We start from the raw sequence: 18,446 nt of genomic DNA on the forward strand, positions 1-18,446 counted from the left end.
GAGGTGGAGCAGTTATCTTTTGTTAACTGGGCAGTTTTTGTTTCTCTTCCAACCAATCCTCATTTATCTTTTCCAAAGTTTTTTCCTTTCTCTCTCCCACAGCCAACCCTCCCTGCAGGAGATCTCTGCTGTCCATGGCCACTGAGTGTCCCTGCAGGGCTGATCCAATCCCAGCATCCCATGGGGAGATGCTCCGCCCAGGGGAGGAGCCAAGCATTCCTACCTGGATCCAATCTGAGCCTGGCACAGCACAGCAGCCTTTGCCCCCTGCACTGCCAGAGGAGCAGCTTTCTGCTGCCCTGCATGGCCAGAGGGAGCCCAGGCCCATCTGCAGCAGCCCTGGAGCTGCAGAGGAAAACTCCCCCCTTGTGCAGGATCCCTGCTGCAGCAGAGCCACAGCTGGCACTGCAGGAGGGCTGAGCCCCCCTGGGATGGGGCTGGGACACCCCCTGACACACAGGGGGCAGGGACTGCTCTCACTCTGGCAGTGTTTTTTTCCTTTTTACTACTGCATTTGTATTTTTAATTTTCCTCTTAAAGAACTGTTATTCCTCTTCCCATATCTTTGCCTGAGATGCTTCAGAGTGAGGGGGTTCACATTTTCCATTTCAAGGGAGGCTCCTGCCTTCCTTAGCACACACCTATCTTTTCAAACCATGACCCCCAGCTTACTCCAGGTGAGTTGGCTTAAATATTAGGTTGATTTTGATTGGATATTAGGAAGAAATTCTTTACTCAGAGCGTGGTGATGCCCTGGCAGAGGTTGCCCAGAGAAGCTGTGGCTGCCCCTGGATCCCTGGAAGGTTCCAAGGCCTTGGAGCAACCTGGTATAGTAGGTGGTGTCCCTGCCCATGGCAGGAGGTGGAACTGGATGAGCTTTAGGGTCCCTTCCAACCCAAAACGTTCTGTGAATCTATGATTTTGTGACTCTATGAAATAATAAATCTTTGCCAGCCAAGGCCAGTGAGATACAATCAGGCCAGGGAACTCTCCTCAGCAGCTCAGTGGGGAGATTCAAGGGGTGATGATGAGATGGTGCAGCTGACTGGAGGTTCTGGTGTCTTCAGGGAGCTGCAAAATTTCATGGACTTAACACTTCAAAACTCATGGACCTGAGTTCTTCCTGTGATCCTATGGGAATTTTTTCCCCCCATTTTTCTTGTATAGGCTATTTCTTACTCTTGATGTTTATTACTTTAACTCTGAAACAGCAGACTCATTTCGTCATTCTTAACAGAGCAGGTGAAGCTGAGACTTAGCAATGCATATATTCTAATTCTTTGACTGGAAACATTTTCCAGTAATGAAATATGCAACAAATTCTCCTGCTCTTTAATCTGCCATTTAATCGATGTGTTCACATCATGCTCAGTAAATGGTGCACTGTCAGTTTAATTTGTTCAACTCTTGTTGTGCTACTTGTTTTCACCCCTCCTTGCTCCTTCCCCCCTCCCCAGTACATAACCAACATATCATTTTGCATCCCATGTGGGATTTCTCTGCTTTAACCTAGTAAATCTTTTAATTCCTAATTCAGTATGCTGCTCTAATAGATTCACCCATGAAAAGAGCCCGGAAGGCTGGAGCTAAGAAAAATCACTTTCATTTTCTCAGATACTATCGAGTGGTTTAATGTAAAATACACATGCAGTGCACAGTTTGTGATCTCAGATTTTATCAGCCACGTGTTGCAGAGCTGAGTCAAACCTGATCAGGTTTTTGATGAAGGGATAAAGATTCAAGTCTAGGCTGGAACCACTTAATAATGGTGAGATACTGAAGAAAATGCAGTTGCATAACAGCAAGGAACAGTTCACAAGAGACTGAAATTTGGCTCCAAAGCACTGGTGTGAAATGTGGATATCAGCACAAGCTGTCCAAAGCAGAACTTAGAACTTAATTAACCTTGCAGCTTCATTATTGGGGATCTCCATTTAAATTAATGATCCAGATTAAAGTGTTAAAATAGCAAATGGACAATCTATATTTAACTATAAATGCTATTTCTGTTTGTCATTTACATTTTTAGCTTTTATTTTATCCACCCTGAAAAAAAGTTGATGATAACTGAGTTGGAAGAGAGAGTTTGGCAATTTTATTTTTTTTTATAACTGGGGAAGGTATTTCAGGAATATTTTAAGTGGATATACATTTTAATTTCTATTTTTTCATTGATTTTTCCATATTGGACCATGCCACATGGTTCATTCTGACTTAGTTTCTAGCAATTCATAATTTAATTAAGAATTACTGTCTAAGAATTGAACAGAAATTAAAAGCACATTTGGAAATGCACACACATGATGTTTTAAGCCTCCCTGCCCTGACTGAGGAAGGGAAAACAAAGTTGCTCATGACATTGAAATTTATTGAGAATTATGTGACGCTCTGAACAAAGAAAGAATCATGGTGTTAGTGAATTGACTGTACAGCTCCTGGACAAAGAGTTCTTCCCAGTTAATTATTAGCATTTAAATTATAAGCAGAGATATTTTAGTCTCTCTCTGCTGTTAATAAAAAGAGCCTGACACCTCCGTAGCATGAATCATATTTTGACTTCAGTCACTCTTTGGTCTCTTTGGTTAAAGATGAAGCCTGTACTGACTGCCCTTCTAATTCAGAAATAATAGAGTTTGTACTATTTTTTCCCGTGTTCTGCCTCAGTTTCACAACACATCGTGACCTCTAAATGTTCTCCCAGCTTTCAAATTGCATATTTTCATGAGAGTTTCAGTCAGCCTTGGTTTCTTGGAAATCAAAACTTAATTCCTGTGAGTGTGCTCAGGATTAATTGATAGGATGAAGAGTGGTGTTCTCCCTGCATGGTTTCCTCAGAAAAGACTGAAAAATTGGTCTTATTGCTACAACAGTCCTGTTTTTCAGCTCATTCCAGGTCATTCTCTTGCAAGGACATTCCATCTCTGGAAGTGTCCAAGGCCAGGTTGGACAGAGCTTGGAGATAGTGGGATAATGAGAGATGTCCATGGTTGCCATGAGATGAACTTTAAGGTCCCTTTCACCCCAAACCATTCTGGGATTCTATGGTATTTTCCTCCCTCCACCCCCAGACCATGTTAAAAATTTATTTTTATTTAGTGGATGTTGACAACTATGGAGGTTGATGACTTTTGTCAATATTTGTGTCTTAAGCATGATTTTGTGTTGGGCTTTTTTTTTTTTTTTTCCATTTCACTGCTTTAATTTTTCTTTTTACAAGCCCAGTTTTGGGGTTGGTGAGTCCCTTCCATGGCAGTGGGATTGGCTTTAAGGAGTGTCCACCCCCAGCACTGATGTCTCCCAGCTTGCTACCATTTACTGGACATATTAAAACTCCTCCAAGACCTGTTCCTTCAGCTCCCAGGGCAGATTTAAAAATGCCAACAGTTTTAAGACAGATCCCTATGATTACCATAATTCTGATATGTCAAGGTGAGCTACAAAAAGAGAGAAGAAAGACAACACAGTAAAAAAAACAACCCTTCTGAAGAGAAGTGCCAGTTGTACTCTGACTTCTGAACACCTCCGAAGCACTAAAAACAGACGTGAAGAAAACGCTTTAAAATTGCTCTTGTTGTTGTTGTCACTAAGGAAACAACTTCCCAGGAATCTGCAAGTTGAGTGTTCAGGCTCTTTGATGTGCAGCCAATTCTCTCTTCCGGCACACTTCCCAATCTCTGGTTAATCAGGTCTGTCCACCAAGGGAGGTCTCAGCTGAGGCCTCACTTTGTGCAGGGTTTGAACTCTGATGCTTAGAAAAACCATAATCCAGACTCACCACAGCAGACAATATCAAAGCACAGAGCCATGACTAAACTGAGAGATTTTGCCTTAAGATACTTCTGCAATCCAACAGCGCTGCCAGGAGAGCTAGAATAGCACAGGAGCTGGGGAATGTGGGAGGCACAAGGCAGAATTTTTTCTGTCTGTTCATTTTTTAGGGTGGGTTTTTTTTTTCAGTCACACTTCACACACCCACACACACACACAGTGGCTGAGATGTGTGCTGGGTTTGGATTGAGGCAAATGGGTTTGTAGAAATTGTTTAACCTCTTCAGCCCTTCAAGCAGCGTGGCCATCTGCACACTGCCTGTTGGGAATGATGAACAAGATTGGAGCATCTCTGATTTGAGCCCAGGGCATTGTAAAGGAGAATCTCAGCTGACCTGCAAACCCATTCAACATGCAAATTATTTATCATTCATTTCATAATAATTTAATAACAGTTTAGTGACCAAATTCCCAGAGTTTAGGATGTTCCCTAGTGGTGTTCCATTTCCCAGCATCGGCACAGCCAACGTTTTCCTGAGTTGTAGAGTCCCTCACATCCCAAAAACCTTGATAACAAATTCTGCTGGAATACATTCCAACAGGAGATGCAGAGCAGATATTCCCTGTCACCAGTTCTGCTGCAGACTAAGGAGCAAATAGTGGCTAAATTAATGGAAAAGAGACAGCACAGAGCAGGCAGCAACTAAGGAACAGAATATTTTTTTTAATTACTGGAGACTAAGCCAAGATGTAAAGAAAACTGATAAAATAGAATCTGTGTAAAGGCTTCACTAATATAAAATCATTTCAGAGCATTTTGAAGTTTGAAAATATTTTCTCATTATCATGGACAGGTGTCCATGTCAGATCTGACTTCAAAGGCTCCTTGGAGGACTAAAGCACTTTTATCCAAGAACCAGAACATGTCTTTGTAGACAAGTTTATTTCTAGAGTGTCCTTATCTTCTTGCAGTCTTCTATTCCCCTTCTCCTTGAGTAAAAGGGTAATCTGGCTCTCTTTAACTCTTATTTTTTAGCTATATATACCAAAAGTGTTTAAAAGATCCAAAAGCAAAGCTGTTCTGTCCAAGCCAACAGCTGGACCTCAGTGAATCCATCTGCCAATGGCAGCAAATCAATAACCACAGAGCAATGCCCTACCAGGGTAAAAATCTCTCTGTGCAGCCAGCAAGGAGCCTTTGCTTTTATGTTAAACTCATCACCCACCTTTGGACAGAAGTGATTTCTCAGCTACCTCTTTGTGAACAGGAGGGAGCTCAAGGAGGAGCCAACAACCACCAGTGGTGGTTTCATAGCAGAGGCAAGAAAGTGGCTTTAATATTGTAACTACAATGTGAAATGCATCAGGGTTTGGAACCTTTCTTGGCCTTGAGGTCAAGTAATGCCTTTTCCATCATTCTTGTTCACTCTGCCAAACTGCTTCACCACCAACCAGAACAGCCTCATCCCGAGTGCCTGTGAAAACACCCTCTGGGCCATGAAGTTTGCAACTCCTAATTGCCTTCATTTAAATACCTTCATGCCTTCACTAAATCCCTTATTTAGATGCTGCATAGAGAGTTTGGAGATCAGATTCTCCCAGGCTACTGCAGATTCTTGCTGTTCCCTTCCCTTCAGAGCCCTGTAAATGGTTATCTGCCTTCCTCACCATTTCCAGTCTCATTGGTATTCATGCCAGGGCTGTCAAGCAAAAGCACCTCTGCTGAAGAGATCTTAATGAAAACAGTTTTCCCTCATCTAGGGAGATTCATTTCATCTCGAGAAGACAACAGAAATTTCTGTCACTGTGCAGCGTGGAGATAAAAAAGGCACAAATGCAAAACCCAAGCAATAGAAAAATGTTTGGCGACGAGTCTGTGCCTGTCTGAGCACACAAGAACTCTCTGACGTGAGTTTTCCTCAGATAATTCCTTAACTACCAATTTAGGATAATGACAGTGACACTTTTAAGAAATCTTTTGGGAGAAGAGTAAGTATTCGCTTTTAAATTCTATAAACTCCTGCAGGAAATATTTTGATCTCTTTTTTTTTTTTGCTTCAAATCTATTAACCCTATGTCCCATCCTTGACATGGAAAGCCTCTGTTTTGTAGATCCATAAGGGGAGTTAAGAGAGTGTTTTACAAATCAAAGTGGATTTTCCTGCAGTAGTTTCAGATGTGTACTTTGTGGATGTTTATAGATAACCAAGTCATACCAGACTCCTGCAATGGACAGTGGTGAGGGGAAGGGGAGTAAAGCTATTATGCAACACAAGACATCTGATTTATTTAAAACTTTTGCTTCACAAAAAAAAAAAATATTTGAACTTTATATTTTTATGCTTTGTAGATACAGTGTAGAAATTTATATTTATGTAGATGTGATGGAGACAGTCGATTTACAAAGGGCCCACAGTGCTAGGACAAGGGGCAATGATTTTAAATGGAATGAAAGCAGGTTTGGAGTGGATATCAGGAAGGTATTGTTCCCTTCAGGGTGGTGAGGTCCTGGAACAGGTTTCTCAAAGAAGTTGTGGATGTCCCATCCCTGGAAGTGTCCAAGGCCAGGTTGGATGGGGCTTGGAGCAACCTGGGATAGTGGAATTTGTCCCTGCCTATGGAAGGGGGTAGAACTGGATAATCTTCGAGGTTTCTTCCAACCCAAATAATTTTATTATTCCATGACAATGATATATTGTAGAAATTTACTCCAAGTGTACCTCTCCAGGTGTCTCACACAGGGCGTTGTGATTTTGCAACGGAATTTCATTGCTACTGTAGCAGCACGTTGAATAAATCCCCAAATAAACAAGTTTCACTACTTTGACTGATTCCTTTAAATGATTTATTTAAAAAAAATTAAAGAACGTCAGTAGAATATTTGCTAAGAGGCATATTAAGAACTTGGGGTCATGTCTCCTCCCATGGTATTGTTGAAAGGCCAAGTTGCAACAAGCAGGACGAATATACCTGACAAAGATTTCAGCACTGCTGACATTAATAACATGGGTTCCTTCCTTGAGCTCACTGCACAACATCGAGTAGGAAGGAGCTCTTCCAGAGCTGCTCACAGGAAACTCAGAGGGAAAAACTCAAACCAGCAGATGGAGAAAGGTGTGGGTCACACTGTGCCCCTCCTGCTCTGTGTTGTAATCCATGGGTCACTGCAGGCAGCAGTCTGCTGAGAGAGGGAATAAGGAATAGAGTGTGGGATCCTATAGAAGATTTTATAAAACCAGGTTTGAAAACACAGAGCTTCCAGCCATGGAGGTCATGGCGATGCTGGCTGAAGTCATGGTAAGAACAGCCTGAATCCCAGCTGGACAAAAGAGGGGAAACAGCAAAAAAAGGGTAGAGGATGATGATAGCACAGAGGGGAGTGGAAGGCACTGGGAGGAATGTGCATGGTTTTATTCTTTTGCACATTTCATTATTAAATGGACTGGCAAATCACTGGGGTTCCTTTCACTGAGAGTGGAGGAGTTTATGTCTTTCTTAGAGATGAGAACTTTGTTGAAGGCTAAGTCCAGCTTTAGATAGTGTCAATACCACCTGTGCAATTTAGAGCACATTAGTACTTTTTCTTTCTTCATGTTCCCTTTCATCAGTGATTTTCTTAGCCTTCTTCAACTTAGAGGAGAAAAAAATTACCTCAAAGATTAATACAATGTTTAGAAGGGCTGAAAAAAAAGGCGGGAGGATGTTAGGACAGCACCCTGGTATTTGGTCCTCCAGCAGCAAAGGAAGCAAAGTCCTGAGATGTATTTTGAGGAAAGATAGAAATTATTACTTTCTTTAAGTTAAGAAATCCTTGGAGATGAATTGCCTTGTTTGCTCAGAGGATGGTGGGGCACTGGAACAGGCTGCCCAGAGAAGTTGTGGATTCCCTTTCTCTGGAAGTGTCCAAGGCCAGGTTGGATGGAGCTTGGAGCAACCTGGGACAGTGGAAGGTGTCCCTGCCATGGCAGGGGTGAAATTGGATGGGCTTTGAGCTCCCTTCCAGCCCAAACCATTCCATGAACCTCTGATTCTATGATTGATTCTCTGATTCCACATTGAATGCAGTTGCAGAGATGTGAAAGAACAAGGTGAGCTCAGCCTCCCTCAAGTCTGTCCTCTTTATCTTTGCCATTCCTGATAAAAATGCACTAAAATGATAAATACAGGTCTTGCTTTGTGGTCTGATCTTCTGCCGTTGCAGGCTAAATGCAAACACAGAGGCACCAGAGGTGGTGATTTTTCAGTCACACAGAAGCAGTAGCACATTCCAGGGATGCATTTTGGAAATGGCAAGGATGTGGCACGAGTACAGAAAAATTTGGCATGTTGAAACCAGCCCGTGAATCAGAAGCTGTAATATTTTGGGTTAAAGCTCTCGGAGCTGATTTATAAAATGCCAGTTTGAACATGCTGCTAAAGAGAGTGATATGGATTATCCTGGCCATGCACTCAGACACTCCTGCATTATCCTTCCAGTCTGGCCAATCTACATGGAATGGGGAGATCTTTTAATTTTTCTTTTAACTTTTCTTTTAACTTTTCTTTTTTCAGATCACCCTATCTGGCTTATCTTGCTCTTCGACAGCACTCACTGCCCAGTATTCCCCCACAGTAAATGGAGGTAAAAAGGATGCCCAATCCAATGAATTATTTTAGAACCCTGATTTAGGATCAAAATCATTTAAATCTGTATTCCACAGGTTCCATTGTTGTAAAGACAACATTTAATAAACACCATTTAGTTCCACCCAGAACTGCACACATAAAAAGGTTGCATTTTACAGCAAGTAGTTATAAAAGAAGCAAAAAGGAATTACATAAAATTATATATGATTGCCAGAAAATTCAGGCAACCCCTGGTTTAAACGAAAGCATTTTTAAACGTCAACATTTCAGTGAATGACATTCATTATGGAACAGTCTGTCAGTTCATTAAGCAGAATATCAGGTTAGAGTTTCTGCAGTCAGTGAAGAAATGAACTGCATGTTAATGTTCAGGTGAACTTCCTTCTCACCCTTTTAGAAAATAAATGTGAGTTCCAAATTATCTGATCTAAGTGTCTGAGATATCATGCTGCTGGTTTCATATCCATATTTTTCATTACATTTTACTCACTAAATTTCTTCTGGCTGTGAATGGATTTGGCAAAGGGTCACACCCATGGTACTGCATAATACAGAGTACATGAAAATATGCATAATCTATTTATTGAGGTCTGCCTCAGAAGCTTTTTGGAAATAACAGAGTAACTAAATTATGTCCTTGTTCTAATTCAGTAGGGACAATGGGAAGGAAAGCAAGAGGTCGATGTAATGATCCATCAGGAGAAAAAATATTAATAATTTGACATAATATTATGTCAGAAGGGAGACTTTTAGTTTGGAGAAGGCATTTTTATTTCTGCTATAAAGATATGAGACTTACTTTTCCAGATGGATCCTGGAAAGATAAAAAATCATTTTTCTTTCAGGGAAAGTACCATGAGAAGTTCTCCAAATTGATGCACATAAAGCTCCCCAGAGGACCTGGAAGATGCTGAGTCTCTCAGGAGAATATTAAAGCCTGGTGCTTTGAAGAGTTTTGCTCTAAATAGGCCACGTTTTGCTTTAATCACCTTGGACCCACCTCTGTGTTTTCTGGAGACAGAGAACGTGCCAGAAAAACGAAAGCAGACAAAAGCCACACAAACCTTCCCCAGAGGAAGTGTGAGGCTGACATTGCTCATTCCAAACAGGAGAGTCTGGGGAAACTGAAACAACCTGGTAGTAAAACCAGCAACACTTTGGAACCTGCACAGAAAGGCTTTTTCACATTAAAAATGCAAAACTACGTGCAATGGAACCTCAAGGAAGCTGGGAAAGGGAGCTGCAAGGAAAAACTCCAGAGTGGAGCTGGTGAATCACAAACATCCAAAGAATCCAGAAATTCTTTCTCACCCTAACAGGAGAAAGCAACCTGGACAACAAAAGCCAGGAGCTGTCAGTGGTAGCTGAATCTGGAGAAAGTCAAATGCAGTCTCGAGGCTGTTTCATGGAAAAAATTATTCCAGGAATGATTTGGAGCTAATAGATACACCTAAAATGTAGAATTTTTTGAGGGGTTGTTTTTTGCTTTTTTTTTTTTTTTGTGGGTTTTTTTTTTGGTTGGGTTTTTTTTTTGGGTTTTTGGGGGTTTTTTGTTGGGTTTTTTTGGAGTTTTTTTTTGTTTGGTTGTTTTTGTGTAGTTTTTTTATTTGGTTTTGTGTGCTTTTTGGCTTTTGGTGTTTTTTATTTTTTTTGTGGCTTTTTTTTTTTTTCTTCGTGGCCCTTACCTGTGATTCAATACAGAAATTCAAAATGGTATTTTCAAGCCCTGCATGAGTATATGACAATCAACCAATTCTTAGTGTGTTTGGTGAGAGAGAGCACTGAGGCCAAGATTTGATCAGTCCCACTCTACACCACCAGGAGGAGGGATCAGAAAGCCAGGAGAGGTCTCAGACAGCAAACGAAACCATCTCAGTGGCGTTTATGGAAGACTTTTGGGGCGAGAGAGCTCCAGAGCTCAGTCTGTAGTAGATAATTGTATTTATCCACATTGACTGGGCACTGGCCAGAGGCCAGAATCAGTAGCTGAAACGCTGGTGTTTGGTGCAGCAGCACCCCAGGGTATTTAACCTGCCCTCAGGAAGAGGGGAAATGATGTGCTGTAGATAAACACCACGCTGACAAATCCCTGATGGATGTTAAGATACCCCAGGGGATCTCAAATGGCACTTAGCACCTCTGTTTAAGTGGCTGAATCATATCCTAAATCTCCTTTTATTTTAACAGGAGTTTCTGCACTCAGATACAGCAGACAATTCAAAACCCACACTCGTCTTGTCTGAGAGCTGGATCCCATTTGGGGCCAGCATCATAAAAATTATCTTAGCAAAAGGGACCTGCAAGTTCCATAGAGAGAAAAGGAAATGAGCTGAGTGCTAGAGGTGAAAATCTGCCAGGGATACGCTTGCTGGAGGCACCAAAAAGGCTGTGGTGTGTTTTCCTTCTCCTCTTCTGAATGAAATTCAGGCTTTGGTAGCCTGTGAAATCTCTTTTCCATGACAATCATTGCTACATCCAGCTGCGGAACAAGCAACAGGCCGGAGAACAAAGAGCTGGAGAACACAGAGCAGCATCCAGAGGCTTGGATGGTGCAGAGGAACAACTTCCACATGGCAAATATTGGCTTTCCACTCCGCTCCCTCCCTGCAGCCACCAAGAGCTATTCTCTAATGAAGCTCATTCCAGCTGTTCGCCCACTGTACGTAATCATCTCAGCTCCCAAACCCATTCAGCAGCACAAAAACCCCATCCAAGCTGTCAAAAGCCACGAATCCCCAATGAATGAGTGTGGCTTGTGCCATCCAAGGCTTCAGTGACAGCTGTGACACATTCCCAGCCTTAGTCATGAAGAGCTCAAGCCTCTGCGGTATTTCGGATGCTCTCTCATCTCCTCTGCATTTTAAGCTAGAGCACAAAACTCCTGGAAGGAATCCAAAGATCCAGCTCTCTAAAACACAGGAAATGAGTAACTTCACTAACTTTAACTTGGGGCTTTAAATAATGCACTTGTGCCGGCTTCTTTATAGAATTTGTTTCTAGGCCAAGAGAAAGTTCTGTTGTGTGTCCAAAATCTTAGATGCAAATTAAGCCCAAGCTCATATTTGGCTTTTGGTACTAATTGCATCAACTTAAGAATGCAGTTGCATGTGAAATGTCATTGTTACAAATATTTTGTTTTAAAAGGAAATGTTTTTTACTTTTGACCATGACTGTGTCACTTTGTTTTTGCTAGAAATAAAGAGAACCTTCTCTAAACCTCCTTCAAAAATGTGACAGTAAGAGCAGAAACAGAAATGCTGTGATTTAATAAAGTCTTTCCATTCCAGGAAAAGGAATTCAGAGTTAAAGATATCTTAGCTATTTTAAACTCCCTTTCCAAACATATATAATTTATTTCTGCTGTGGAGAAATGTATCCCTTACTGCTACAACTTTAACTCCAGTTTATGTATCAATGTGTTCTGAGATGTTCATGTTTTTATATTTTGCATTATTTAGTTTTCAGTAAATAATTTTAAAGGCAATAGCGAAGGAGGAGGATGTTAGTTAAATCTATTTATCAGCAGACTTTGTTAGCATAGGACAGAGGGTGAAAGCATTAGAATAAAAAAGCACTGAGCTATTGATACATGGCAAAAAGATGCCTTTTAGGTCACCTAGTTCTGAGCACAAGGGCTCCAAGCTGGTCAAAATGTATTTCACAAGGTGCCAGCCCTGAGCTAATGAGGTCTGGTCAGCATTCATCCCCAGCTCCGTGCAGCTCCCAGGGCAGCCATTCCCATGCAGGGCAGAGCAGATGAATCTGGAGCTTTCACAGCCCCTGCCTGGCCCAGGGAACAGGCAGAGCCAGCTTGTGTGTGCCTGCAGAAAATCATGGCACTGTCCTAGATGTGTCCCTGTGCTGGTGTATCCACAAAATCACATCCCAGCTTCTGCTGGCAAATCCCTCTGAGTAACTGGAGCGTCGCAGGCATCTTTTTATGAAAATCCTTTCTTAGGATTTTTTATTCCTGAGAGGCTGAGAGGCCTCAGGAACAAAATGTAAACATTGATTATCTGCTGCTGCGGAATGCAACAGGTGCATCTGGGATTGGTCTCATGTGGATGTTTCTAATTAATGGCCAATCACAGTCAGCTGGCTCAGACAGAGAGCTGAGCCACAAACCTTTGTTATCATTCTTTTCTTTTTTATTCTGTTCTTAGCTAGCCTTCTGAGATGAAACCTTTCCTTCTATTTCTTTTAGTATAGTTATAATGTAATATATATAATAAAATAATAAATCAGCCTTCTGAAACATGGAGTCAACATTCTCATCTCTTCCCTCATCCAAGAGCCCCTGTGACCACTGTCACACTGGACAAAGGAAGAAAGTGCTGATACACCAAGGAAGCTTATCAGATCTCAAAAATCAATGAATAATTAAAAAATAATCTAGGTAGGATATTGTCTGGGACATGTGGCATTAATTCTGCAGCAGCTGTGTCTGCCCTTCATGGAATAAAGGGAAGATGTGAGGTCCACCACAGCAGTCCTGGGCTTTCCACAAAACTTGGGCTTTTTATAAAACTTACCAGCTATCAAAATTTGTGAGGCTAGCAAAACATCAGCAGCCTTCCCTTCCAAAGGAAAATGGGGAAAAAGGCATTTCACTGCTGGGGATGCCTCTGAGATGCCATGGAAGGCTCCATCTGCCTGATTGAGGATGTGTGTCTGAGTCAGCTGCTGCAAGAACCTCCACGGGCTGATTCATCTGACCCCCTCCAGGATGGCATGAGCCACTCTGCTCATTCCCAGCACAGTGAATTAGGGGGATTGGCTTGGATGTGAGAATTTCGTTTCCAGATGCTTTCAGAGAGCAGATGAGCATCCTCCAGGCAGCCAGACACTTCCGAGTGAGAAATCCTTCCTTCCACATAAAATGAGCAATAGTTTTGCCAGGGGATCCTTTGGGGACAAGTTTCCTCTTGAGAATGAGTGAATTTGTACATCCTCCAGCCCTCAGAGATGGACCGAATGATGAATCTGCTGCCCAGAAACCAAAAACCTAATTCAGTCACATTCCCATTTATTTTTTTTCCCTTCATTTTTAACAATTTTTTTTCCCCTTAAGAATCCTCACAGAATCAAACTGGACAGTCCCTTTTGTCCTTTGCAGGGACAGAAAGTAGCAAAATTTGCCTAATTCTGAGCAACAAACTAACAAATTTTAAAAAATCCGGGCTATTAACCCACCACACAGATTAAAACATCTTTTCCTGCCCTAACCCTCAGCTCCATTTAGCAAAGCAACAAATCATAGATAACAGACCATAATTATCCTTCCATTTGCAGTTCCCGAGCAATCCTGACCCAAGCATCTCTAATGGGGTGCAAAAGCCACTGTGATTGAGGCACATTTGTTGTGAAATGCCTCCAACTGAATGGACAAACCTGAAAACAGACCTGGCAGATGTTTAATGTGTGTTCAGGAAGGAGCTCTTAGACAGCAGTACTCCCAATGTGTTACAAAATAAATTATTATTATTGCTATTGCCGTAATTATTATTAAGAAGAATTTGACCATATACATACTTGTCCCCTTTTCTCTCAGTTTTAGAGTGAATTATGAATTACATTAACAAAATCTAAAATTATTGAGTTATTTGTTTGGGTATTTTGTCCTTGTTTTAGTTTGGGGGTTTTTTTGTGCTTGTTTTAGTTTGAGTTTTTTCAACAATGGCATTAAGCAGAGGTTTTTCCACCTTTAAAAACTATTTTTATAAAAAATCCTATGGCAGTCAAATAGATCAAAGTAGTTTCAGATTGTAGCTCTCTATCAAGGAGTAAGATATGACACCTGAATGAGCAGGGATGAGAATTTCAGGGTCTCTCCAGATAAACTGAAGTATTTGTATTTAACAAATAATTTTGTATTTAACAAATTATTTGTATTTAACAAATTTTTATTTAACAATAATTTGTATTTAACAAAAGAGCAGTAAACAAGAGTCCCTGCAGCTGCTTATTTCTGCAGGACCCTTCTGAGGAAATATTCCTCAGCACAGCAGCCACACTGGCGTTAAATCCTCTGTGTGGTGATGCTTCTGCCTTTTTTTTGGGAGATGGAATGGTTTAGCTTGTCCTGAGAAGTTTAGCCCTGAAATTATCAATCTGGCCACTCTGGAGATGAGCTCGCAGGGGGACAAAATCACTGATCTGCAGTGAGTTACATAAACAAGGCTTGAACAACCCAGGAGTTTTATACTCACTCCTAGTTTGCCTTGTGCAGCTAAAAGTGCGAGCCTAAGGAGACAGATAATAAATTGGGAGAGGAAAAGGTGGTCAGAGGATAAAATACCAGCAAAGCAATGGGGTGAAGGGTGGACATTCTGCCACGAAGCTTCTGAAAAAATAAAAATAAATCTGCCTTTTCTCCCCATATATTTGTGCCCACTCCATTACAATCCAAACAGCGCTTCAGCAGCCACGACAGACACAGGGATTCTAGAACTTGTTAGTGCTGTGGAAAAGTACCAAACACCTTTCTGTATGCAAAGCATTCCCTAAGATCAGAACAAGTTCAGCACCGAGGGAGCTGGGAAAGTCTCCTCAGGGATGCTCTGAGCAGCCTCTCTCAGTGGTGCCACAGCTCACCCTGACCAGACACTGCCAGCAAAGATGACTTTCAAGTTGTGGATAGCAAAAAAATTAAAGAGAGAAAGAGTTTCTCACTGCTGCATTTACATCCCTTTCAGCAGAGCTGTTCCACTTCTGTCCTGATGTGGAAAATTCACTCCAAAATCCTGTTGACTGCAGTGTGTGTGCTGGAGCACAGATGGTATGGGATTGGCTGGACGTGACAGGAGCAGAGGAAATGGAAACAAGGAAACACAAGCCAACAAACAAATTCCCCTCCTTGACTTAAAGATTGTGGCTGCACTCTTTGGGCCAAGGAAAGGGGAGAAATAAAATTGAGCATCTCCGCTGCCTTCCACATCCTCAGATCAGTTTTCCTCTCCTGGGAGCAGTGGCAAATAAGCAATTTATCTGTTAAAATCAGGACCAACTGCAAGACCTGATATTTCTGCAGGTTTCCCCACCAGGCATGAGCTGCAGCATGATTCTGCCCTGAGTTCACTTTTTTCTCAGCTCTTCTTAACTCAGATACTCTGCTTTCATTAAAAGATAATCTGAGCTAATTTAGGAATTAGACTGTTTGTACTAAGTGTGCTCAGAAGGAAGGAAAGGCAAACAAAATCTGCTACATTGGAATGAATCAGCTCGGGGACACGGGGCTCAACTTAGCAAAGGCACAGGCACATATGGAACTCAACCCCAGGAAAAAAATATCTCCAGGATGCTGTCTCAGTCAGCCAAACGAGGAGAGATGTGATGAACAAAGGTCTGAATGTGCTCAGCAGCGCAGCCCACCAGCTCAGAAATCTCAGGTTTTCTCTTTCCTTGGTAGCATCCCACAACAGAGCTCCTGCCTCCCTGTTTTGTGATCCTCACAAACAGCAGCAGCAGCTCTGGGCAGCTCTGTGGGGCTGGGGCACCACCGTGCCAGCAGCAGAATTCCTAAAGCCTCAGTGAGGAAAGACCCCCAGCAGCAGAATTCCTAAAGCCTCAGTGAGGAAAGAGCCCCAGCAGCAGAATTCCTAAACCCATAATGAGGGAAGAGCCCCAACAGCAGGATTCCTAAACCCACAATGAGGAAGGAGGCTCAACAGCAGAATTCCTAAAGCCACAGTGAGGAAGGAGCCCCAGCAGCAGAATTCCTCAACCCATAGTGAGGAAGGAGGCTCAGCAGCAGAATTCCTAAAGCCACAGCAAGGAAAGAGCCCCAGCAGCAGAATTCCTAAACCCACAGTGAGCAAAGGGCCTCCAATTTCCTGCAGGGATGCCCACTGATGATGGAAATCTAAAGCCAAGGAGGGAGCACAAAGCCTGTTTTAAAGAGAAGTAAGTGTGTTTATCCCACAAAAAGCCCCCTCCTCCTGACCTTGAAGGCTGTGGTTATCCTCCCGGCCATTCACGCGTCTTTGGTTGGAGAGAACAAAACAGCGGAAATCTTGAGATAAATGCCCGGGACAAAATGAGATCAATTGGAGCTGTCCTGAATGACAGCAAAGCAGCAACCCTGGCCCACAGCACATGGAAACAGGTGGGAATAAAAGTGGGAGACCACAACCCACACACAAGCAGACACATCAGCTCTGATCCATCAACTCTAATCCAACTCCCCTTATTGCCCTGACCAGCATTCCTTAATTATTCACCAAATTCCAATATTGCCTTACCCATCCTACAGGACAACTTCCTCCAAGCCAGCTCCAGGCTGTCTGGCATCAGCCAAAGAGAGATGCTTGTATAACAGGTTCTTTCTCTGCAGCTACACCAGGAGCACTTTCAGGAGTTTGCCTCTGTGCTATCATTAACCTCCAGCAATCAAACATTCCCCTGGATTATCCATGGAAACATTTCCCTGCTGTACCTGACCAGTGCTGCATAGGCTGGGCAGAGCAGTGAGGGGGCTGTGTACCCAAATAACAGCAAGTGCAAACCCATTTGTTGTTTTTCTTTACTCCAACAGATGAAATAGAAAAATCCAACATGCTGCTTCAGTTACATATTGCTGTACCAGTCTACCACACACACTGTAATTAACATGCACCAGACGGATGGTAATTGATAATTCCCTGAGAAAGAATCACATCACTTTGCTGCCCTTATTCACTTTAGTTAAAATTTTCTCCTTATTACAACTACCTCTAAGACATCCTTCAAGCTAAAGGCCAGATTCTGTTTACCTGCAGATCAGATGCAGAAGAAATCCACTGACTTCCAGGGAGTTCTTCCAGATCTGCTGCCGTGTAAGTGGGATGATCATGTAGCCATAAACACCGGCGTGCCACTAATCAAATCTCCCTTTTTTCCCCCAGTTCTGCACAGCAAGCTTCATTACCACATTCTGGCCGCGAACTCCTCAGATTCCAACACATACCTGACGCTTCCCATCCTAAATTCAGAGCACAGTGGGAGGGAAGGAGCCTGTCCTGCGTGCCATCCCCCTGACCGGAGATGTGCTCGGCATGAAGATGGTATTATTAGAGCCAGCTGCTCAAACACCGATAAGGAGAAGTGCCCAGAGGTCAAAGGCACACGAACCCGCAGTTTCTCCCTCCTACCCCACAGTAAAACCAAGCAAGTCCTGCTGCACCGCTCGGAGGCTGAATCAGAGTTTCTGCGGCAGGTGAGGATGAGGATGCAGAGAGCTGCATCGGGAAACGCCGACAGCAGCGGCGGGGCTCTTAGCAATCAGGTTTTATTTACCAGCCATATTGTGTTAAAAACCAGACGTGATTCCCATACCGAGCGCCTCAACCTGTCACCGCCAGCAAAGCGAGATTGATTTGTTTGCAGAGAACCAAATCTGGAGGACGCATCCTCCGAGCCCGCATGAAGAAGAAGTGTCCCCAGGAGCTGGGGACGAGCCGGTAAATCAGCGATCAATGCCAGCCAAGCCGGCGGTTCCCGTGGCATCCTCGGGGGATGGGGATGGCCCGGGAGGAGCTGGGGAAGGACTCACCATTGCAGCAGGGCTCGGTCCCGGCGCTGGCGATGCCGCATCCCCGCGGGGGGACAGTGGCCGCGGGGAGCGGTCCCAGCCCCGCTGCCCGCGCTGGCTCCCCCCGGCCTCCGAAGGGAATCCAAATTCCTCCTCCCTCGCCTGCCGGTCATGTCCAGGCTGCCTTTGCTCAGGGGATGGGCGGCCAGCTCCTGGCCGTGAAGGAATTTGCCATCGCTAAATCAGAAAAACAAAAAAAAAAAAAAAAAAAAAAAAAACCAAAAAAAAAAACCAAAAAAAAACAAACCAAACCTCCTGACAAACCAAACCACAAAACTCAAACAACAACAACAAAATAAAAGCAAGAAGGGAGGTGGGATATTTTAAAACTTTTTTTTTTTCCTCTATTTTTTGTTTTCTTTTTTTTTTAAGGGTGCTCGGGGCGGGGGACCAGAGGGGTGCTCAGGCTGGCTGGGATGCTGTGCCGGGCTGAGATGCTCCGGTGCGCTCGCCCCTGCCCCTGTGCCTGTGTGTGATTCTCGTA

General features: G+C 43.1%; 1 protein-coding gene across 3 annotated transcripts in view; it reads right to left on the reverse strand.

Moving 5' to 3' along the window:
- ADCYAP1R1 (ADCYAP receptor type I) overlaps positions 1-18,087 on the reverse strand; it is a 150,548-nt gene extending 132,461 nt beyond the window's left edge. For all 3 annotated transcript variants that reach the window (XM_059475740.1, XM_059475733.1, XM_059475748.1), the window contains exon 1: positions 17,924-18,087. The gene's annotated coding sequence lies outside the window, so the exon portion shown is untranslated. The remainder of the gene's footprint in view (positions 1-17,923) is intronic.
- Positions 18,088-18,446: the final 359 nt, after the last annotated feature.

This window comes from Ammospiza nelsoni, chromosome 1 (genome assembly GCF_027579445.1).
Source record: "Ammospiza nelsoni isolate bAmmNel1 chromosome 1, bAmmNel1.pri, whole genome shotgun sequence".
In the NCBI taxonomy this organism is placed as follows: Eukaryota; Metazoa; Chordata; class Aves; order Passeriformes; family Passerellidae; genus Ammospiza; species Ammospiza nelsoni.